The 26,436-nt window shown below is 30.2% G+C and overlaps 1 protein-coding gene across 2 annotated transcripts in view; it reads right to left on the reverse strand.

Moving 5' to 3' along the window:
- The window catches only part of LOC142323387 (uncharacterized), a 208,246-nt gene that overhangs the window by 97,995 nt on the left and 83,815 nt on the right, over positions 1-26,436 (reverse strand). For both annotated transcript variants that reach the window (XM_075362947.1, XM_075362948.1), the window contains exon 5: positions 21,028-21,082. The gene's annotated coding sequence lies outside the window, so the exon portion shown is untranslated. The remainder of the gene's footprint in view (positions 1-21,027; positions 21,083-26,436) is intronic.

The following is a 26,436-nucleotide window of genomic DNA, read 5'->3' on the forward strand; positions in this document are numbered from 1 at the left end:
TTACAAGTACATATCTAAAATTATATAAATATGAAATTAGTTTAAAAACAAATCACGAAAGAATTTCTTTAAATTCAGATATGAATTTTACTCCGACATCTAAAACACTGCAAATAGTTCATATCGACAGCGTTTCTTTAACGAGGCTTCTAGACAAATATTATTCTTGATTGACAAAACATTTCAGGTTAAAACGACAAAATCAAACAATATGGATGATCTCTCGATATATATTATGTAATCTAAGACGAATCGGTACAATTATTTTAACAGTCTTCCTATAAAACTACTTTTATATAATTTTTTTTATTAATTTTTCTTCTTTTAATTTTCTTTATATCATTAAAAAATCGAAATCCACTTAAATTTCCAAAATAACTTTTTAATAAGACATTCCTGTAATGACAAAATTTATATATAACAGAAAGTAAACTAGGAAATATAATATTTTCGTTATACATCAATATACGTAATAAAAAATATATTTCAATATAAGAGTACGTTAGAAATTGTATCGGAAACAAATAAACGCCATTATTATGTAAAATAATTAAACGAATGGTATAGAAAAAATCATAAACAAAAGAGAAAATCCCACTAACTTAAGCTAGAATCCTTAATAGCCCCAGTAGTTAAAAAAAATGATGTAAAAAATAAAAATAAAAAATATATATAAGATAAGCTAATACACAAGTCCTCTCTCCCTCACACTCTCTCTCTCTCACACACACAAGCACATATATTCATATTCTTTCTAGTCTAAATAAAACATTTTAAATTGTATAAACATCGTTCAAATTGTGTAATAAAACGGATTCCTTTGTGAATACAAAACAAAATAACCGACTTAGATGCCATATAAAATGATCCCATATAAAAACTCTCTCCCGCTGGAAGCAGTCAATTGATTATAGAAAACCATAAAGTTTAAATTCAAGTAAAATTTTCGTTCAATCCGGTCAGTTTTTCCGACAACAATTGAATTTGAAGGACGTTAAACAATTATTTATGTTACTTAACTGTTTTTTTACTTTCCGAAATCAAATACTAAAATTATAATCAACAAAATTAAAACGTTATTTACATAAAAGTCTAAATTAGATTTTATTACCTGTTAATGTAGCGATGAACAATACGTGTCGAAAGTAAAGAATCGGCTAAAATTCCCAGTCGTAAAATTTTCGAACAGTAAACTTTTACGTCGTTCAAATTTAAAAAATAAAAAAATAATATGAAAATTCCGTAAAAGAAGACACTAACTCGTTAAAAATAAAAAAGATCGATATTAAATTATTTCACACAATATTTAAAATTAGCATAATATTATTTACGTTCACTTAATTAAAAAATAGTATTAGTAAACTTATTCGCATAAACAACGATTTATAAAACATGCCGATTCGATTTAGTAACCCACCGATTCGATTAACTATCACGTGGAGAGAATTATATAAATATCTTTTTTCATTGTAAACTATATACATTATTATATACCCTAAACATTATTTTTTAACAAACGTTGACATACAAATCGAACAAAAACGGACCCAGAAATGGCTTAATTGACATCGATATTTATACGATAAAAACAAAATCGTGTTATTTGTGTATCCACCTAATAAAGTGAAGAAATATTTTTAAGTTAATTATTTTAACAACGAACAATTTTTTTTTTTACAATTTATATTTCTTACTTACGCGCGCGCGCAAACACACAAAACACAATTTATGTCCGTTTTTTATATGAAACTCAACGCATATGTTTTAGATCATATTTCAGATACAAATTCAGCGTAGATTGATAATTTTATATTAATTTAGAAAAATAATATAATTTACGTATTTAAAAAGCTAACTCGAAAGTATAATAAATATTTACTAATTTGATAATTCTTTTTTTATTATTTACTATCTCCCCAGTCTTATATTTATAATAACCATTAGTACATTTTTATTTTAAACGAAATAAATTAGAGAAAAATAAACCGTTTAGAAAAACACCTGTATGTGTTATTCTAAACGGTTTATTCTTTGCATTTATATATTATTAATTAACACTGACATATTTAAAAGATTTAAATACGATAAAAAAACCTTTTCTTTTATTTAATAACTAGCTGCAGCTAGGCGGTTCCTCTGGCGGGCAGCATCTCAGAATGGGATTATTACGAGTCTAAAATTGATAACCTCTTGTGTGAATTTTTTTTTTAATGATGAAAATCGATCAAAGAAAAGCGAAAAGTCACCAAATCTATGCAATTAAATTTGGTTTAGGCGTCTTTTAATGATCGCACATTAAACGTTTTCAATATTCACAATATACATATGCAAATTCACTCGATACGAGAACCGGAAAGCTTAAATATAAATCAAATTAACTTATTTATTAAATTAAATTTAAGAAAAAAATTATCGTAATAAATAAAATTGACGTAATACGCTACATATTTGAGTGTACTCCATAGCGCTCTTTTTCCCGCATCATTACTAACTCTGATCGTTCCTAGAGGGAGTATTTACTTATATTTTCACTTTCTTCTACGGATATATCGGCGATAAATTTTTATTTTATTATTTTAATGTAAGCGTTTCTTGTACTGTTTCTTTGATTTACAGACACCGAATGATGTTGTGAATTACACGGTAATGCTTTTGCAGTAGATGTTGGTAACTAAGGATATCATACAAGTAAAATCAAAGCGGCCGGTTCTACGCCCTGAAATATTTTTTTTAAATAATAAGAAATATAGTAAATTAAAAATTGTATTTACACACGGTAAATTAATTATAGAAATATTAATGCATTCGTTTGTAACTATTGTAATCCTAAGGATTATATTCGTACACTTTTTATATAAATTAATTTAACACACCGCTTGAATAAAGTAACTTCCTTTTTAAAAAAAAAAAATAGTATTCATAAATATTGTCAGAATTTGCACGCATTTAACATATATATATATATATATTTGCACATTCTTATAAGTAGACATATATGAAACTTAACATGTAAGATAATAATGTAATTTACGTTACGTTATTACAATGTAAATTACAACTTAAAACTTACGTAACTTAATAAAAAGAAATATATCTTAACAAGAAATAATTATTGGATTTTACGCTTTCTCTCGATCGGTTCTCAAATATACGTTTCTCCTTGGCTGTTGCTGTGTTATTTTAAATATTCAAATTTTCATCAATTTAAAACTCGCAAAGAGGGCGATATGATTATATCATTTATTTTTTATAACTACAATTGTATCGTTGTCAGTGTTTAACGGAAGGAGAAGAATTATGTTTGCGTTAAAATGAATAGCATTTTTAAAAGACAAAAAAGTTTTTCGATCGAACAGAGTTTTTGTTCGACTAAGAACAAACAAAGATTAATTTTTAAATAAATGATTTATAACGATTCCTATATATATACTTGCTATCTCATTATTATGGGTTATGGGGAGAAAAAAATGTTTACGATAACTATATTTTACATGCCACACCCTATTCCGCCATAAACAATGGTCAGTACTAGCCGTTTTGTTATAGTGTTTTTCTACAGTACCATTTGTCCTTGAAATCTGTACGTGTAATATCGTTTTTGTTAAAACATTATAAGATTAATAAAACTTTCTTTGTTTAACACAAGCAGCAGTATAATTATTAAAAGAATTTTAGATTTTTACGCAAAAACCTTTAAATAAGAATGACATTAGAAAATGAATCCTCCCACTATAAAAATCCAACGATAATGACGATTACATTAAAATCGTTTACTTAGACTAAATAATTTTCCGTTCAAATAAGTTATGAAAAAAACTTTTCTCAGGATTATCGGTGCAATTACCTCAACAAAATCCATGAAATTATCATTAAAATCGTTCAGTTTAATGAAGAGTAAACCTTGAACATCTATCGTTTTTACTTTTCCGGGAAACGGGCCAGATTTGAACTCCTTGATCAAATTATGTTTTTAATTTACAAATGACGCGGTATTAAAAGCGTTAATCAGAATAAAAAAAAAAAACAATAATTTGTAATAAAACATTTTGCGTCTAAGTTTATCCTCTTGACCAAATAATGTTTTTACCGTCAAATTTATATCGTATTTAGAATTTAATTACTAAAAGAAAAAGCTGAAAACACATTTGTACGACTTACCCTTCAGCCGGCTTTTTTCTGATGCACAGCTTACACACGCATACACAAACAACTTAATTTAAAATATTTATCGATTTAGTGAAATATAATATTTTTTGTTCAGGAGTTAAGCTTCCCTCATCGCCCCTGCCGCATGGACAAAAGATATCAGTCGGTAGGTAAGGATTTTCAAATAACAGCCTATTATGATGACAAATTGTTTGTACTAATAAAATTTATTGCTACTTCAGCAACCGTTTCGTAGCCCTAACAAAATAATAAAGTGATTGGTTATCGCGTACATTTACTGACACATCGTTATTTCTATTGTAATGCGTTTAACCTTGACATGCCGGCACCATCATCAATAACGTGTATCAAACAAATTATTTTTAATTTGTGTTTGTTATCAAGATTTATTAAAAATTACGTAATCGTTAATAAAAATTACGAAATTCTAATAATGTGAGAACTATTGAAAGATCTGTAAATAAATCAAACTGTTAAACCGATACAGACTATACATAAGAATTTAATTTACGCGTACAACGTTTCGTGGAAAATTTTTACGTAGTCCTTTACAATTCATGTAACATTGACAGGCACATTTAAGACGCATTAAACACGCATATAAATATAAACTACAGATTTTAAATAAAAATAAAATTATCAAAAACCCCATTATAGACGTGGAAAATGAAATACTTAAAACTGGTACATTAGAAAAAATCAAAATAAACTAAAGACATCAGTTTGTTAATATAATTGATAATATTAAAAATAATTTAAATCATCATAAAAATATAGATAAAAATTATTATATATATATATATATATATATATTTCCAAAAAACTGAATATTTTACCCGTAAAGAATCTATACGTATACAAATTATTAAGAGTATTTTTCAACAGTTGTAAAAATCATAAAATAAAAAATGCGTACCGTACAAGAAATACGGATGCAAAAATTCACAAATGCCTCGTGTATTTAAAGAACGGTTTCGAAATGATTCGTCTATCTGGGACCTAAGATTTATAATATGTTAGACGATAATGTAAACCGTATAACTGTTGAAAATATCTTCATTAAAGAGGTGTAGAAACGGGTTGCGACATTCAGGACACTAGCGATACGATTTCTAAATCAGAGTGAATAAAATTAACGCAGAACGAAAAAAATTAAAATAGCGTTCAAAATATACAATAAGATCAAGGTTTTGTACTTCTTTCTTTCCTGTTTCCCCTCCGATAACTACCGTTCAGATAATACTTCAGAGGATGATATGTATGAGTGTAAATGAAGTGTAGTCTTGTACATTCTCAGTTCGACCGTTCCTGAGATGTGCGGTTAATTGAAACCCAACCACCAAAGAACAACGGTATCCACGATCTAGTATTCAAATCCGTGTAAAAATAGCTGACTTTACTAGGATTGAACGCTGGAACTCTCGACTTCCAAATCAGCTGATTTGGGAAGACGCGTTCACCACTAGACCGACCCGGTGGGTCAAGGTTTTGTACTGCTGTTGATGAATCGAACATTTCTCCTTTCACGTAACGATTAATAATATGAACTAGACTTTCTTTCATTTTCCTGTTTAGCCTCCGGTAACTACCGTTTAGATAATTCTTCAGAGGGTGAATGAGGATGATATGTATGAGTGTAAATGAAGTGTAGTCTTGTACATTCTCAGTTCGACCATCCCTGAGATGTGTGGTTAATTGAAACCCAACAACCAAACAACACCGGTATCCACGGTTCTAGTACACAAATCCGTGTAAAAATAACTGACTTTACTAGGAGTTGAACGCTGGAACTCTCGACTTCCAAATCAGCTGATTTGGGAAGACGCGTTCACCACTAGACCAACTCGGTGGGTTAATATAAACTAGACTGGATGCGACAAACTTTAGATTAATTGTACTTAGATCAGGCTATATTTTAAGACTCATTTAAGTATTACTAGCTGCAGAGGCATGCCCTCCACAGCTTGCCCTCCTGGCGGGCGGTGTCTCGGTCCACCTATTCTGTAAAAAATATTTTTTTTTTGAATGATGAAAATTGATATAACGAAAGCTAAATTAGGAATCCAACTCCAGGAAGATACTAACGAATCGGGATTTTCCGATAGCGATCGGTGCATTCCGGCGCCTACTTTTTGGTTATAGTTCGTTATTTTATGAAGAAAAATAATCACATAAATAAATAGAACATATGTTTAAAAAAATGTTTAATACACCATTCTTAAATTAAACTCATTAAAAAATAATTTTAGGACGGTATCTCAGAATGGATTTGACAACAAGCTTTGACGGTGATACATTCGATTACGTGTAACAGCTTCAAATTAAATTTGACGTTTTCGCCGATTTTTTCTCATGCGTATTTGCACATCACTCTTTAGGCCATTCCCCATGCGTAAGAAAAAAACCGGCAAAATAAACAAATTTTTAATTTGTAGTTTTGATTTTCACGTAATCTTGCGTATCACGATCAAAGCTTTTGTCAAATCCGTTCTGAGATACCGTTCTAGAATTATTTTTTACCCTTTTAGTGCGTTTAGTTTAAGAGTGACGTTTTAAAAGCTTTTTTTTACATCTTTTTTATTTTCTACTTTTTAGACTTCATAAATTTATACTTTACAGCTGCGCTAACGCAAAGGTTTACCGTATTTAGCGAAGATCGGATCGATACGTTTTACTGTGGGCGAATTCAATCAAAACATAGAGCTAAACGATTTAATTTCCGGATAACAGAAATCCGGTCGATCTAGAGTGTACCCGATGCGTTATAAAGTTAGCGCTCGACCTGCCGATCCGTACGCCGTTTGAATCTTGAAAATCGGACGAGCGGTTGCCGTGATATTACAGTGGCACACAATCGCAAAACCCCTCCCTAATATCCAAATGGCGCAACGGGGGTGCTTGAAAATATTATTAGCCGACGGGTACCGCTGGAAGCGGATGGGGCTATCATCAAAGGGGGTCGAACGAGATTTTTTAGAACGCTAGGACTGAAAAATTCGGATCCGGTTAAAAAAAAACTAAATTTTCCCAAAACTTCAATATATATACTGTAGTTCGATATATAATAATATAAGAAGTACACACACGACCACGATGAGACCTACTAAAAAATCGAGATATTCCACTAGTGATCGGTACATTCCGGTGCTAAATTAAGGAGAACACACACAGACAGACACGCATACGAATTCCGTTTAATAGGCTAGGATTACCTTTGGCAATGAAGTTTTTATGCCGGCCTCCGTGGCGCGAGTGGTAGCGTCTCGGCCTTTCATCCGGACGTCCCGATTTCGAATCCTGGAAGGCATGGCATTTTCACACGCTATAAAAATCGTCATTCATCTCATCCTCTGAAACAACACATAACGGCGGTACCGGAGGTTAAAAAAATGAAGCGTTTATGTCGCTTCAGGTATTCCAAACAATGAAACTTTATATAAATATACAGGGTTATCATAAAAGAATGGTGCGGTTTCAGTAATTCATAGGAAGATTGTAGGGAAATTTCTAGATGTTATATCGGTATCCCCGAAAGCCTCCAACCCAAAAGTTTGTTTATCAGCAGTTGTAACCGCAACGTCAGTTCTTCTATTGTTGTTGCGGCGAGTTTAGCGAATTACTATGTTCTCGGATAAAGACAAAGCAAAGTGTGTTTTATTGATGGCCTAATTAAAATCCGGAATTTTAGTTCAACGTGCGTTTCGACGTGAATTCGGAAGAGATCCATCACACAAAAATAACATAACACGTCGGTTCAAACGATTCGAAGAAACCGGATCGGTTAAGAGAAAGATATCAACCGGCAGACCAAGTGTACCGGACGAAACGGTTGAACTAATTAGACGATCGGCGATTAGAAGTCCTGGGTAAGTCCATCGAAGCGTCGAATTAGGTATTCCAAAATCAAGAGTTCACAAAGTTTTACGTAAAAAACTGAAATTACACGCTTATAAAATCCAGATACTGCAGGAATTGAAACCCGATGATGGTATAAAACGTTACAATTTGCTGTTGAAATGTTGTACAGAATATGTGAAAACGAATCAATTTTAGACGATATAATTTTTACAGACGAAGCTACATTCCACGCTAATAGATGCTTAAAAAGACACAATTCACGAATCCATGGGGCTCTGAAAACCCACACGCAGTTATCGAGAAACAACGCGATTCGCCTAAAGTTAATGTTTGGTGTGGTGCGATGAAAAATCGTGTAACAGGGCCTTTCTTCTTTGCTGAAAAAACAATTAATGGAGTCGCGTATCTTTACGTGTTAACCGATTATCGCTTTGCTCAGCCGGATGAACTCGAAAACATTCATAGACTTCATTTCCAACAAGATGGTGCTCCCCGCACTTCAATGCGTCGGTCACGGACGCTTTGAACGAAAAATTTGGAGATCGATGGATAGAGCCGGCGAGGACCCGTACTTTGGCCTCCAAGGAGTCCAGACCTGACACCTTACGATTTTTTTCTTGTGGACATCAAAAGCGTTGTTTATTTACAAAAAAATCGCTACTTAAACCGCTTAAAAAACAGGATTAATGAAGCGATGACAATCGTTAACAAAGAAATGTTAACTAATGTTTGGAGAGAAGTCGAGTATCGTTTGGACAACTGCAGAGCGACTAAGGGCGCACATATTGAAATTTATTAATTATGTAAAAAAATGTTTGAGACGACAAATTTGAAAAATAAAAAACATAAAACTGTAAATAATTCTGTTTTAATTTCAACCGTGTTAAAAACCGCACCGTTCTTTTATGATAACCCTGTATTTGTAATATTATTACTGGAATAAATTTGAATTTGAATTCGAGTATACGAATTATATATGTTATTCTCCAACGTTTAATGTGGCGATAATCAGATTCACCACATTCAGATATTCTGATGGTGAAAGTTGAATAAAAATATTTTTATAAAAAAATTGAATAGCAAACCATCTGACCGATCATTTGTTTGTTATTGTTCATCCATTCAGATAACAAAATCTGTATGTCTTGATTGACCCTTTTGATTTATAAAATGCTGAAAATTTGATTAATTTTTTTAATAAATGCGGTCAATTTGATTAATCTCCTCCGAAATAATATACTTAATTTGAAAAGTTAACGTTAATCGGACGAGATTAGCAAACGTAGGTTATGTCTGGCTAAAATTGAACTTCCATTTTTGCCAGGATTTATCGTAATCTATTTGCCGTCGATTGGTACGGAGTGATATTTTTTTAATTTCTCGTTATCGTTTCGATCACTCCCAGAGCTTATCTGTGTTGTCACATGCATCGGGAAAGGTCCAAATATGCAAATATTTCGGTCTTTCACCGACGTATTTGGTACGTGTCGATCTTCATCGAAGAAAATCCATACTTGTCAGATATTGATCTTCCATCGTAATGGTACATTAATCGCTAACTAAGATTTTGTTTCGTATAAATTTAGTTGAGAATAAGTTTATTTGTTTAAAGTAGAGTTGAGCAGAAATCCTGAAGTGTGAATCAATCAAATAAATTACAGTACATTTCAATCGACTTACTAATAAACTAAATTCAAATAGAACTTGGGACGATCGCAGTGCCGAGAAGAAAAAATTAGAAGCTTTTGAAATGCGGTACTATAAGAGAATGTCAAAAATCAAACGGGTGGATAAAGTGATAAATGAGAAGGTGTTGCAGAAAATTGATGAAAGTAGCATTTGGAAAATTATTGTTAAAAGAACAGACAGGCTTATACAGGCCATATATTAAGGCATCCTTGAATAATCACTTTAATATTTGAGGCACCGGTAGAAGGAAAAATTGTGCAGACAGGCTACGTTTGGAATGTAAAAAAAATTGTTAGGGATGTAGGATGTAGAAAGTATACCGAAATGAAACGACTAGCTCTAGATAGGTCATCTTGGAGAGCTGCATCAAACCAGTCAAATGACTGAAGACAAAAAAAAAACTTTGGATATTAAAAAAAAAACATTATTAAAAACATCGCTCATATATTGTTTAAAATTTATTTCCAAATTTTTTACGTTTAACAGCGACCAAATTTAGAAAAGGTGCTTATTGAAAACAAAATGATGATAATTAACAGTTGTCTCCGTGGCGGAATGGTAGCGTTTCGGCTTTTCACCCGGAGGGGTTCCAGTTTTGAATACCGGTCAGGCATGACATTTTACATACTTTACAAAATGTCTGTTTCATATGCCTAACGCATAAGCTTCGAGGTTATGCGATGCTCATGTGACTGATCACACAAAAAAATACTAAAATCTACAGTTAGATGCATGTTCCTATTACAAAATAATCTTTTTTCATAGTTGTTATTAATCAACTCTTGACATTTTTAAACATAAATAATTATTTAAAAAAAATATGGAATCGACTTCTAAACGCGCTGAAATGTAAGAAATAATTTCGTCTACATACTTAAAAAATTCCTTAAGACACTTTTCTGAATCTGTACCTGCTTCTATAAACTAATTTCTACATATAATATAAATTTATTCTATATTAATATGCAGGTATATTTCATAAAAACCAACACTGATATTACATCAGTCGAATGCATATTTATATGCCTTTGATTCCTTTTTGTGATGATGATTGCGAATTCTAGATTGTTTGTATATGCGATTATAACTTTTTTTTCTTTTTGTCATTCCTACCGCATTTTTTAATGTGCAGTAATTATTATTATCTTTTCCCTGTTATGAAATTAAAATTCGCATCTTAAAAAAGTAATCCACAAAAAGGTAAAAGGAATTTATAGTATCTAAATCGGAAGAAATGTTGATTAACCCGATTTTAGACAGATATCGTAATATATACGGAAATTCTTCATCCGCTATGAATACTTACAAGATAGCGGTATCATCTGGAATTGAATTTACGTTTTTGTTTGCGCCTCTTTCCTTCACTAATCGTTTGAATTCGTTCAAGATAATGAAAAGAATGGGGTTCGTACTTATTTACCGGTTTGCAACCGGCATCCATAATCTGCATTTAAAAAATATAGTACAACAATAATAGTTTAGTTATAATATTAGGAGAGCGGATATTTATTTAAAGGACTAAAAAACAAATACCATAAAATTTTTAACATTTACTTTCTGTTATTAATCTGTCGTACAAGTATTAAAAAACTTTTTTGATAAGGTATATATCTGTGCAAATGTTCTTGACGAGGAAAGAACTAATATACTTAATTAATTTTAATATAAAACATATTTTTACAGCGATTGTAAATCGTCCGGTAATTAATGCTCGCATTGACAAATAGCTAAATCAATATATAAAATGAAAAAATATATATATTTTAGAGAAAAAAAATAAAGAAATGATTACGTAGTTTTTTTTTAATAATTCAAATGGGAGTGGAAATATCTTTGAAGGAAAATTTTAGATAGAAATGGTATAAATAATATTTATTACAAAGAATATGACCTGTACATAGTAAAGTACATTAGCAAAGATATAAAACAGCTGCAAACTAGTGAATACAAAAAAACCGTTAAAAAGAAGTGAAACCGAACTGATCTAAGACAAAGCATTCGACATAAATGCAATAATAAATCATCTCTTATTTGTAGACAAAATAACAGCTGTCAAAAATTATCTTTTAAAAAAAAGACGGATTGAAATTCCGTATCTCTTGTACATGGGTAATACGTTTTAATATATATGTATGTATGTATGTATGTTTGTGTGTGTGTATATATATATATACATATACATATACATATACATACATACATACATACATACATACATATCTGTGTAGAGAGAAAGGAACACTGATTGAGCGAGTAGAAACGATTTATTATGAGTTACTAACAAATCTGTTCACTTCTTTAACCCTCTTGGTTTTTTGTATATGTGATCTAATTGTGCGCCATTATGTCTCAATACATACACACGTACGCGCAGAAGCAAAGCAAAAAATGTTAAGACTGTAGAACTAAAGGAAAGACCTATTTTAATACTAGATTATCTATACGAATATTGTGTTATAAATGTTCTAGATTAAACATTTACAAATTTTTTGTATTTCCAAGCGTACAACGTCGAAGGGACACGATGGTTTTTAAAATATTAAAAGCGGGTAATTTTTATTAATTTACTATTATTATTTGTAATTAATAATTTTTATTACATTTGATGGAGGAAATAGAAACGGATAAAAACGCGTACTGCCGGGTTCATTGTGTACTCGATCGTTTGTCATTTTATTCAAAATAAAAAGCTTAATAAATTTTTTAATAGGTAAAGATGTTTAATTTTTTTTATTTTGTAAAATAAAAATTTAGATTTTCCAAATTTAATTAATGTAAGTTTACCAGTTTCTGAGAAATAATTTTTTTTTTGTTGAAAATCACAAAGTAGCGTCCAGAAGGAAAACAAAATAATTAACCTCGGTTCTACATATATTGACATCTTTTCGTTTGTTCCCGATAACCACAAAAACTACTGAAACTGGAAGGTTACCAACCGCAGTTTAAATAATCAATCTCACTACTATGTAAATCATAAAACAAAAATAAAAATCTATAACTTCCTTTAACAAAATTTAATGCGTTGTATAAATTAATATCGACTTCTTCAAACAGTAATTATGTGATTTACTAAATTTAATTCGTTATCTATAAAATATCAATTTGTATTAGTATCATAATATACGTAAAAGTAAATTAATTTGATAATAAAATGTAGGAAATGACGACCGTTACAAATTTACGACTATATAGAGTAGCACTCTTTACATCTTTAGTACCTGAACTAAGAATTTACATCAGGGTAAGCCATATCCGTAATCTGCATAGATTCGACATTCAATCTGGTATTAATATTTTCGTAACTCCAAAGTCACAGATAGAAAGAAGAACTTCTAGGGGTGCTACGATTTATGGTCGCAAACAACGTGAATCTACGCAAGAACGTTCTCAAGGACTTGAAGAGCAACGCATACGCTATTTTAAATAAATCGGTGGGAAAATCTTATAAACGCTTCGGTAATTTATTAAAACGGTAACAGAAGCAGCGTAACATCTTTTCTCGTAAGCCGAAGTATTATACTGTGTTTTACGAAAACAGTTCTGATTTAATAGCAGGAATATATTTTTACTTCCTTGTTCGATGTAAAGGAGGTAGTGATCGCAAAAAATTTCGGTTTTCAGATTTCGACGAAAATATCCGTTTTGACGATCCCTGATTTCATTTTGACTGGTTTGGCGTTACGTTTGTTTGTACGTACGTACGTATGTATCTCGCATAACTTAAAAACACATAGTCGTAGCGCGTTGAAATTTTAGATTTAGGGCTCTTGTAACATCAAGTTGTGCTCCTCCCTTTTTGATTGCGATCAAGCCCAAAATCCAAAAACAAAATTAGGTTTTTGGTAGATTTCAGGTTTAGGTAGATTTCACCGGTGCTAAGTAGAGGATAAAAAAGATTTCGACCATAAAGTTAAGGGGTAGTGTGCACGAACGTATATACGTATACACACTTAATAAAATCTTGTGGAACCTGTTAGCGAACCCGACACTGCCCAGGCGTCCATAAATGGGGTTCCTCCACCAATAGAGATTTGGACGGTGAACACAACTTAACCTAACTAATAATAATGTTTATGCAGTTATAATATAAATTTAGTTGAACCTGAAAAAATACACGACAAGGAGATATGTCTACTGATAAAAAATCTAATCAAAGTAATCTTAATTAAAATTTTTATATTAATCCTGAAACTGAAACGCACAAAAGTACACATAAAAATATAACCTACCAGGGGAAAAATAGCAAAAAATGGAAAAAGTAATTAAAAGTAGTAGAAATAACAAAGATGGACCACTGAATGTGAAAATAGGAGGAGAAAAGATTATGGAGGTAGAAGAATATTGTTATTTGGGAAGTAGAATTACTAAAGATGGACGAAGCAGGAGCGACATAAAATGCCGAATAGCACAAGCGAAACGAGCCTTCAGTCAGAAATATAATTTGTTTATTTCAAAAATTAATTTAAAGGTCAGAAAAAGATTTTTGAAAGTATATGTTTGGAGCGTCGCTTTATATGGAAGTGAAACTTGGATATTCGGAGTATCTGAGAAGCAAAGATTAGAAGCTTTTGAAATGCGGTGCTATAGGAGAATGTTAAAAATCAGATGGTTGGATAAAGTGACAAATGAAGAGGTGTTGCGGCAAATAGATGAAGAAACAAGCATTTGGAAAAATATAGCTAAAAGACTTATGGGCCACATACTAAGGCATCCTGGAATAATAGCTTTAATATTGGAAGGAAAAAATTGTGTAGGCAGGCCACGTTTGGAATATGTAAAACAAATTGTTAGGGATGCAAGATGTAGGAGGTATACTAAAATGAAACGACTAGCACTAGATGGGGAATCTTGGAGAGCTGCATCAAACCAGTCAAATGACGGAAGACAAAAAAAAAAATAAACAAAGCGATTCGGGCACGATTTTGTACTCCAAACAGATTACAAAAAGATAAGACTAGGAGCAAGCAAAGCAAGCAGAGGTATATGTAAGACTGTAATTTACATTAAAATAAAAAACGTATTAGCATCAACATTAAATTACTAAAATTAAAAATTTTGTGTTAAAAGGAAAGATCCCGACATATTATCTATTCCATTCATATTTTGTTGAGTTCAAGTGGCAAAATTTTGCAAAGGACCTGGATCTAGCTATTCTTTGTACTTCATCAACTAAATTAATTATAACCAAATGTTACCCCTGTTTTTTGGCATAACTGAGAAGGTTTTTATATATATTTCATCTAGAAAAAAAGTATATATATATATATAAATATGTATATTTGTAACTTAAATGTAACTTATTTGCCTCTTGATTGGGTAGAATTAAATATAATATCAATACATATTTTACTTAATAATATTATCTTTATTAATCTCACGGGTTAACCAATCAACTATACATACCTATAAATTAAATTCACTATTTTTTACTTGTAATTTTTTAATCTTCCGCTGGTGACAAATACACATTCATACACAATCATACAAAATTCTCTTACATAATAAAAAATTAAATTGTCTAACAATCCTAGATAACAATATTTTATCCCCACCTTTGTTGTAATAGATCCCCCTACATATATATATGATTCATCTTATCTTTAGATAATTATATGTATCTCTTTATATAACCTGATTGCTATTTCTTTATATAAAGGAAATACAAACTACTATATATATAGTATTTGGAGCTATATGTAGGCTCCACTACATATAGTAGTGGAGCTTTGCTGGTTGAAGCAAAAACTTTCATGAATTGAATTAATGAACTGTGAGTCTTTACTGTGTGGGTTGATTTTGAACTAAATGATTTTATTCAATCGAATGAATAATATTACAAAAATAATAAAATTAAATTTACATTATATAAAATAATATTAAATAAATTTAAGAAATTTTGTTTAACAATAATGAGCTTCCCGTGGAGATCGCCTGTGAGGTTGGAGTTGTAAGGTACCTCGTTGCAAGCTAAACTTATCATCACCATCAACTAATAATAAATGGGGTGCTCCTGTGGCGCTGTTTTGGGAGCACCTTCAATGTGCTGTCCACTGTCACAACATATTTAATTTCTAACTTGTTCAGTACAAACAAATAACATACCCTGTACTACATCAGAGCATATCATATTCCCTAAGCGCTCAAAAAACCTGAATAACACATCATTAACTACGTCATAGCATATTAAATTTTCTAATTTTTCAGCAAAAATAAATAATACATCCTGAATGTATTACTACTTGCTCAATTCCTTGCCCAAATCCTACTTGCTCGACAAAAAATTAAATACAGCACGCAATACGATAGCTTACAAGATATGCTGCTAAATCAACAAGAAGCTTGATAATGCATCCGTAACTGTGTCAAAGTATATAGCATTTGCTGCCTCATCAATAAAGGTAGTTATTACACCCTGTACTATGTGAGAGCAATATAACATTTTCTCTCGTTCAGTAAAATCATAAATAATATATAAATTATTTATATAACAGTTACCACTTACCGACAATCTTTAATAGTAATGTTCCAGCGCTTTAAGATTATTAATCCATCCTCAGGAACAATGATGTGTTATACTTTATTTACGTCACATATCATTAATTATACTGAATTGAATTTTATAAAACTTTGAATACTTGTTTGATTAATATAATTCAAACATATATTAAACAATAATTTTAATTCTCAGGACGGTAATACTGCTTCATACTAATAAACATAACAATTGAGATCTTCATACTGACATGATGGATAATGTTGACTTTATTTTACCTTTTGACGATCGATTGTTATAATTACATTTTTATAAAATTTAATTTATTATAATTAATGACATGTAAAGTAAATAATTATAGAGCATAACACATCATTGTTCATGAGGATAGATTAATAATCTGAAAGCGCTGGAACATTACTATTAAAATTTGTCGGGAAGTGGAAACTATTATATAAATAATTTATATATTAATACCAACGGGTCTTGCTTAATAAAATTCATATAACTAATATACTCTGTGTACTAAACCTAAGTGAGCTTATTACATTTCTAACTTTTTTTGTAAAAATATAAATAATATACTCTGCAATATGTCAAGAGAATAAATAGGATGTACTTGCTGCTTGAACTGCAAGATTTGAAAGAATAAATCCTGTAATTTGCCAGAGCATACCGTACTTCCTACTTCTTCAAAAAAGTTAAAAGAAAAATTAAATACTATTTAATTTTTCTTTTCACTGTGTCGAAATATAACATGTCGATTACCAAAAAATGTTAGTAATATACTTTGTACGATATCTAACCGCAAGACAATTTTAACTTGTTTAATAAAACCCTACAGTGCAGGGTTATTACCCTGCACTGTGAAAAACTAACTGATTTACCAACGACAAAGAAAACAGAACTCAAATTCAAAGTAAGTAACTTTCAGAACCACTCAGGCTAAAATCAGAATTCAATTACTAAGCGAATTTGCAAGCAAATTGGTCTTCAAATTTCTTATGAAAAAAAACTAATTACTTTTCCAAAGAAAAAGAAAAAAGAACTAAATTCCTTAAAATTTCTGACATCAACGAAGTAAGTAGAGTACAAAAATGTAAATATTTGAGAGAAATCATAACATCAAATATAATTGAAAAATGTGTGGGATGAGGAATACAGTACAAAAAATCGAAACTGCCTATCATCTCATAAAGAAAGTTTATCATAAAAATTCCCTGTTATATAACTCCAAATTGAGGCGCTAAAAAACTGCAGTTCTATCAGAAACACTGTATGGGACAGAATGTATGCATTTATTTTTAGAACAAAAAATAGCAAAAGTAGAAATAAAAATCTTAAGAAAACTCAGGGACAAAAATATGTAAATGAAATTTATAAATTGAAAAGTAATATAGAAATTTACAAATGTACAGTAAAATTTAAGGTTCTTAATCTGAGAAAGAAGATTTTAGTTTTATGGTCATTTATACAGAATGAAAACCAAAGATTAGACAAAAATGTATGTAAAAGTATGAAGTAATAAAATCATTTATAACTGAAATTATGGCAACTTTACCTGGCAACTCTCCATTGGTCTTATTGCTCTGGTTTAGTACTTTTTTTTCATTTAAGTACCATTCTTCTTACGATAAAGAAATTAATTGTAAATTTTCAGAATAATTCTGATAAAATACTATGCGATGTAAATTTTAAACTAAATTCATATAAAAGTTATGAATGCAATCGTTTCCTAAAGTATATTTTATTTCAGCAGCCATAAAAATAAACAGATTCAAATGTTCAAGTATTTGTAATTTTCAAGTATAATCAAATCGAAGTATTTTTCAATATATTTTTGTGCCAGAAAATATTTTTGTATAATTATTAATATTTTCATTTACATTCATATGAAAATTCAATTTTAGTTCCTATAAAATAGTATAGTAGAGACAAACAACTGCATTCTGTGCTTCATTAGAACAGCTTTTAAAAAGCAGGCTAAACATGCCTAGACAAATGTTTTCTTGTCAATTTCAAATACTCAGATCTGCTATTCAGTACCCGCTATATATGTATTGTTACAAAACTTAAAATCAAAACAATTCTCATAGGGTCATTTAAAAGAATAAAGTATTTTGTTTTTTAGTTCTCAAAACTCATTGCAGTTCCTATATAAAATTTAATTTTATAAAAATAACGCCGCCATATTGGTTAATCAAGCTAATGTAAAATGCATTATTTTTTTACTAAATAAAATGTATGTCTGAAAATAATTATTAAATAAAATTAAATGTTAGAATAGACCTTAATAAAATATAAAAATCATTCTACATATCAATAACTCTAACAAAATATAACAGTTTAAGATTCCTGATAATAAGCTTTATTAAATCATCCGATTACATTTTCAACTCGTTTAAATTTAGTTCAAGTATTATTAGCTTAAAAAAATTACCAAATCTGTTTCATATATATATATATATATATATATATATATGACGTTAACGACGAAAGTGAAATTGAGATCGGTAGATGTCATCATAAATACTTTAAAAGAAATTATTCATAATTTTACATATAAGAAATTTAATAATAATTAAAAAAATTATATAGCTTGAAACACACACTTTTTGCCACTGTTTGTTCAAAAAATATTTATGATAATTAATAAATAAACAAAATAAAATTGTCTCTAAATCTTATTAAGAGATTGAAAAATTTATATACATTTTTAATTATGATGCGTTTACAACAAATTATTCCTCGAATTAAGATTATTTTAAGTCAGCTAAAAATTATTGATATCAAACAAAAACAAGATCGATAAGTAATAATGTATTAGTTGTCAGCTAATTAAAAATATCGTTGAATTCAGCTTGGGCATAATTATAACAATTATTTAGTAGCACAGTAAAAGTAAGAACGTGTAAAATTTTTGATTTATTAATCATGAGGTTTAATAAATTTTTGAATTTCACTCATTAAATTGCCGTTCAATAAGTCTTAATAAAAACAAACTTGGTTTTGTTTTTCTAGGTTAAAAAATTTAATCACTATCTTCCGTACAACGTAATCTTGAATTCTTAATAATATTTAAAAATGCATTCACAAAATATACAAATTTTTATAGTTAATTTTTCTTAAAGAATCTGTGTGTGTGTGTTAAACTTTTAAAACTGTGTAATAAAAAGTCCTATTCTATACCGTAGCAGAATTGAACAGTAAATCGGTTAAAAGTTAAACCTTCAACACGCAGCCAATCGTCTTGCCTTCCCACCCCATTTCTAACCGCAGCATGCACGTATATCTTATATAACGTACTTTTTGCCCTTGAAAATTAACTAGAGCATTTTTTTGTTTAGTCTGTTATGACTTACTTATTTCAACTACTTTTTAAAATTTGAAAACCGAAATTTTTTGCGATCACAATACTTTCTTTACTTCGTATAAGAAAGTAAAAATTCTCAGTATAAATATGACTAAAACAACAATACAAAATATTAGATACCGATATAATCAGTTTTGAAACTCTACAATTTTTTTTTATATTTCAAATTAGTTAGATAACCTTACTTGTCAATTTATCTTATCCATGAAACTGTACGACTCTGTGCATTTGTCATTCTTTAATCAGACCAACTTTAAAGCACAACTTGAAGTACAAGATTACAGTTCATCGTTAGCTTAAACGAATACCTTTATAAAATTAACAAAAAATTGTGAATATTTTTCTCTTAACTCAATGACAGAAATTTTCACAAATTCATTAAAAAAAAATTTACCGATCAATTTTTTTTTTGCAATGCGTTCCCGTACATCGATCGGTCTAAAAATCGATTTTCTCCAATTACTAATAGGAAAGTAGTTAAAAAGAAAATTAACAAAAAAAAGGATTTTTATAATTACATGTTTAATGAATATGTTCAAAGATCTTGCTTTCCCCCTTATGCAATCACGATGGCATTTACTACAAAATTACACATTTTTCCCCTAAAACTTTTGTCCGATTTATGAAATCAAATAAATGAGTTTTCAATCGACTGTGAGTGGAAATTCAGGATGTTTGGATCTGAAGAAAATTCAAATTCGTCTCTGAAGATTACCTGACCAAAAATCATACGAATGCGGTTACCGTTCCAAGTTGTTTCTCGACATCCTAAACATTCAAAAAAATTTTGATCGATGTCATCTGTAATCTTTAAGATCGTAACCGAAATAAAAAATATGAAATTTGCGTTATACTTTTAAAAGAAAAAAAAAATTATGGATAAAATACGAAACGTTTGAATAATTTAAATAAATTGTTGCACAACTGAAAGGACCTGTCACGTTACCCCAAGTGCCAGAAAATAATTAATTATAATGTATATTCATTATTTAACTATAATATTTTGATTTTTACGTGTCAATTTTGGGATGTACCGTTCTTATTTTACGAGTTTATTTCCTTTTATTTAAATTTTACACGTAAATAATGTTATTTATTTGTGTAAGCATCGTGACAATTAAGTTGTACACTAACGTCTACATTTCACGACAAAGAAAGTCACTGGCAGATCTCTGTTCTTCCTTCTACCAGAAAAACTAATCGTATTAATCGTAAGGGTTTAAGCGAGTGCACGACAGGTTTCAGCGTTACAGAAGAACATGATGGCAGACGGGATTACAGACATTGCTGGCCGTTACCGTTTACTCTTTGTCGAATTAATCTGCAAAACATTTTCAACAGTTAGAAGGCAATTTTTAAACGGTTCTAGTGTGTATTTTGTTTCGTTTTTTGTTAGTATTATCATAATAAACATAAAATCAATGCAAAATATAAATTAAAAACTTACTTGCAACGCGATCGAGTGAGGTACGTGCTATTTCATTCTCTGCTCTGAGCATACTCTACGACAGAAAAAGAAAATTATAACAGATCTAATAGTAACATATTTGTTTTTTTTTTGTATTTGTTCGTACAAGAGTTATGTATATAAGATATATGTACTGTAAAGTAAAACTCTTTTTATAATTACATTGCCGCTTGTGCTAAACAAAAAAGAAATTTCAGTTAAAAGTGACAGTAGTCAAAACAAAAAACAGACGCTAATAAATGATTTCAACAAAGTGACCACTGTTCATACTTGTTTGATACTAGCAGACCCGGCAATGCTTATATATATATATATATATATATATATATATATATAGAGAGAGAGAGAGAGAGAGAGAGATATTTACTTTAACCACCTACGGCGATATTATAAAATTAATATTTACAGAGGTCGAGAAAAGTTTTAAATAAATCGGTAATAAAATTTAAACATTTATATTTCTCTAAAGTAAACAGTTTATACAAAATAGAAAACAATCATTTTACCAGTTCATGGACATTTACTTTGTAAATCGCTGAATATTTACAAATAAATTTACTTTTGTTAGTTATTTTAATTAAAGGATCCTTTATACTAGTATTATTGGAATAAAATTTTGTTCAAACAAAATGAAATGAAGTATTTATTTTTTTTACATTACATTTATATTACGTTTTACACATTTTTTTTTATATTACAGCGTAGACAACAGATGCGTAGCTTATAAGTCCGTACGGGTGGTAACCGCTCGATACAGTCCATCATACATTTATCCGTCTGGTTACAGGAGCGTTTCATTAAAGCCCTGTAGTAAGTCTATTAGTTATTATTATGGCAAAAGATACCAGAATTGTAGGTAGTACTGGTAGACAGAAAGTTCTGGGTTCGAATTCCGGTCAGAATTGGCTTTTATATACGCTTTATTAAAATTGAAAATAAACGTAAGTGAAGAACTGGATGTCGGTCTATTGCCGATACAAATCAATAAATATAAAAATGTATTAGGTACTAATGCGTGTAAGGAATAGCATTAATAAAGATAATGTGGAGCGACTTATCAACCGTTGGTAGCCGTGATGCTGTCGAGGTAACACCGCCCTTCCTCTCCAAAAGACTACGTTGCTAAACGTTTCAGTAAATACATGCTGCAACATAACTCATATTTTGATAAATAATTAAATCTATAACGTACATTATATTAAATTAAGTTAAAAATCCCAACGGCGACTGAGATTCGGACCCGGGACCTTCCGGAAGATTCCATTTAGGAGATCAGTCGGCAAACGGTTTAGTTGATGTTTGTTGAAGAATTAAATAACATTATATTTTCTGTTCTTATAAACATAAAAGGATTACATAAATGTAGGTCGATTACGTAAATGTTGCTATAAGCAACATTGTTGTATTTATGTGGACGTCTCTTACTTTTATTATTAGAACCTTAAATATAATCGAGTTAATTACAAGTTTTACATTTTTTTTTTTGTCTTCAGTCATTTGACTCGTTTGATGCAGCTCTCCAAGATTCCCTATCTAGTGCTAGTCGTTTCATTTCAGTATACCCTCTACATCCTACATCCCTTACAATTTGTTTTACGTATTCCAAACGTGGCCTGCCTACACAATTTTTTCCTTCTACCTGTCCTTCCAATATTAAAGCGACTATTCCAGGATGCCTTAGTATGTAGCCTATAAGTCTGTCTCTTCTTTTAACTATATTTTTCCAAATGCTTCTTTCTTCATCTATTTGCCGCAATACCTCTTCATTTGTCACTTTATCCACCCATCTGATTTTTAACATTCTGCTATAGGACCGCATTTCAAAAGTTTTACATATTCATTTTTTTACCCTTTAATGCTGTATTTCATTTTATAAAACGGATAAACTTTATCGTAATATTTTTATTTAATTTATTAAAATTTAAGGTGATTAATTATTATTTTAAATAAAATGTAATAAATATAAAATAATCGACAAATCTTGATTTAATTTAATTATATCGAACGTCTATATAAGAAATGTCTTTATAAGAAAACGTCTATATTAACGTGTTACTCGCACAGCAATACTCATACGTACGCACACACACATGTACACATGTTTACGGTTGTATTTGAATTGTACAACGCTTGTTCAGTACTGTCTGACGGTAGCCAATCAGAGCAAAGGAAGCCACCTGCGTTTGTTAAAAACCCCGTCCCTCTCTCGCACCTCGACACATTAGTTAGACTGACAGAAGTTTTTACTTTTGCCTCATCCCAAAAAAATTAAATAAAAAAAGATTTACCTCTAAAATTCCTCTTAGCTAAAGTCCCCTGTCACCGTATAAACTATACAATTTTATAAATTATGTTATTTTATTATTTTATCATTAACTCTTGAAGTATTTATTTTTCATTTATTTATTTTTTTAATTTTATTAAAGCATTTGTTACTATAAGAAATTTGTTTTATTAAATTTATTTATCATTAAACATTTCGCTTTAATCAACTGATTTTTTTTTTAAATCTAGCACAAATGAAGTATTACAATAAATAAAAATACCTTCAAAACTAGAATGATCTAATATACCGGTGATACAGATTGGGTTGATGAAGCTTTGTATTATTTAATCAAATCTAATGTTCAATCTTGATAGTAAAAATGTTCGTAATTTTCTTTCAAGAAACGGCCTCAAAATCATCTTCATCTTTATTACCAAAGTAAAATGTAATGCACCCAATCGTGAAATAACTTTAACAATGTGTGCGTTGTGTGCTTACAGATGAAATGATATTCCGTTCCCGTTCTGTTTTTCTGTACATTTTTATAGTACAGATAAGAACCAAGATAAGAAGTTATCGACGAGTGTTGTCTTATCATCGTCGATAAATTTATCGGTGAGAAGTGCAAGAGTAATTCCGTAAATGCATTCGGTAAAATTGTTTCGACAGTGTTTAGCTCTGTGAATTGTACGTTTCTCAGATGTACAAATATTCGGGCAGATGTTCAAATTATTTATTACGTAGTTTTTTCTTTTTCGTATTTAGCCTCCGGGAATTACCGTTCAGGTATTACTTCAGAGGATGATATGTATGAATGTAAATGAAGTGTAGTCTTGTACAGTCTCAGTTCAACCTTTCCTGGAAGTGTGGTTAATCGAATCCAACCACCAAAAAACACCGGTATCCACGATCTAGTATTTAAATCCGTATAAAAGTAACTAACTGCCATTACTAGTATTTGAACGCTCGAACTCTCGACTTCCAAGTCGGCTTACTTGGGAAGACGCGTTCACCACTAGACCGACCCGGTGGGTTTATTACTCGGTTTGATCAAATTATTTATTACGTAATCAATCTTATTATTACATTATTACGCATGTAAGATTCGTTGCAAAGATTACAAACGGTTTGAAGGTAAACACAACACATTGGCAACATCATACATCACATACATACATCAATGACTGTGATGTATGTAAAATATGTTCAACACAATAATATTACTAATTAAGAGTAATATTTACTATGAAAGTAATGATGTTTATTAATTAGATAACCATTTGGCGATCATTATAAACATTTTGAATCGGTATATCAGTATATAAAATATATATTCGTGTTTTGGTGAAGACAGGAATCTATTTAATTTCTCATTCTATATTCCCTATTAAGCCTGAAAAAAAGTTTTATTTATTGAAATATTTTTTGTATTTGTTCGTACAAGAGTTACGTATATCTATAAAGGAATTGATAACAAGCATAAGACGTTAACATATATGTTATAGTCTAAAACTCTTTTTATAATTACACTGCCGCTTGTGCTAAAAAAAAAGAATTCAGTTAAAACTGACAATAGTTTAAAACAAAAAGACAGACGCTATTAATTGTAATGCTTTCAAGGACAAGTGATACTATAGAAAAAAACTTAACAAATGGTGTGTACGTGCCGCTGTTCATGTCGATTAGAGGGTGAGGCATAAAAATATTAGTCATCGTAAAGTTTTTTTTTTTCATCAGCCCGTAATGCTGTCTAAAGAGAGAGAACTAGAATTAAGTTGTATATAGTTAGCAAAGATAAATCATTAATATTAATATTAATTTTAAAATTAATCTTTTTCTTTTTTTTGTAACAGCCTTTAATTGATTAAATTAAAATTTATGTATTTAAAATGAAGTAAAATAAGAATTTTAAGTTTTTAATAATAAGTTTTTTTTAATATGTTTAATTTTCATTAGCGTATTTCCTTCATTAATGCGATATACTGCGGTGAAACAAAGTTTTGTGATGAAATGTTTTAATAAGTAACAAATAAAATTGTATAAATGGATATCAGGCAAAACACGACTTTAATAATGTAAGTAGAGTATACGAAATATTTTGATTTTATTTATTAAGAAAATATTTATTACGTAAATGTATGTATTAATTTATTGATTCGTACGATTTCCTCCTACTGACGACACTCAGTCGTGTCACACAGCATCGAGATATCCTTTTGATTTATTAAATCGGAAAACAAATACGATCCATTATTTTGGAAATTATGAACACTGTTTCCAGTATATGCCATAATAATTTTTAATTACCATTTTTATCGCTAATACAGTAGGTTTGCTTTTTATCGCATAAGTATTATTGTTTAGTGAAAATATCCTTGTATATTCATTAGTCGGAATAAGAGCTAACTTTTATAGTTTGTGATCTGTTTTTTAATCTTTAATTAAAATTAATAATTATAAATTTTAATAATGAACGTCTAATTTTGAAAAAATAATAAAAAGGTAGAAGAATTTGAAATTTGTTTACTTATACTCAAAATGCCGTTATCGTATCAAATTACACTAACGCAAATCCATTTATCGAATGTATACCATCAATGTATACCACCGCGTCTGGGTTCATCTTGGAGAGAACACACTGAAATATTTGCTGGAAGACAATAGGTAGTGTTGATTGTTTATTGTATGTCGTAAGGTCAAAAGTAAAATTTATAAGGTTTATTCCCCGCGGTGGATATGAGCAACGATACGTTGGAAAGAATGACGGTGTGTCAACATTTATATGCTGCAGTAGACGTCGGGTACGAACACCTACTGATGCAGTACAATGTGGATGGTCCTCGTACTTTCTTAAATTAGGATTTCTAAAGAACGAGTCAAAAGCCGGGTGATTTTGCTGTCCTTTGAGACGAGCAAAATAAGATAATAAAAGCTGGTTTCGTCTATCCCGAAGTGATGGTTCACCACAGTCTACAAGATTTTGGGATTTCTGTACCAAAAACTTCGTTTTGGGCACAAAAATCCCAAAATTCTACACACCCATCCAGCCCTAACCGGTCGTCAAAGCAGCCCGCTCCCGTTCCGCAAGCCGCGGCCGCAAACCACCACGAACCAACAGGAGA

This window comes from Lycorma delicatula, chromosome 4 (genome assembly GCF_047948215.1).
Source record: "Lycorma delicatula isolate Av1 chromosome 4, ASM4794821v1, whole genome shotgun sequence".
Classification (NCBI taxonomy): Eukaryota; Metazoa; Arthropoda; class Insecta; order Hemiptera; family Fulgoridae; genus Lycorma; species Lycorma delicatula.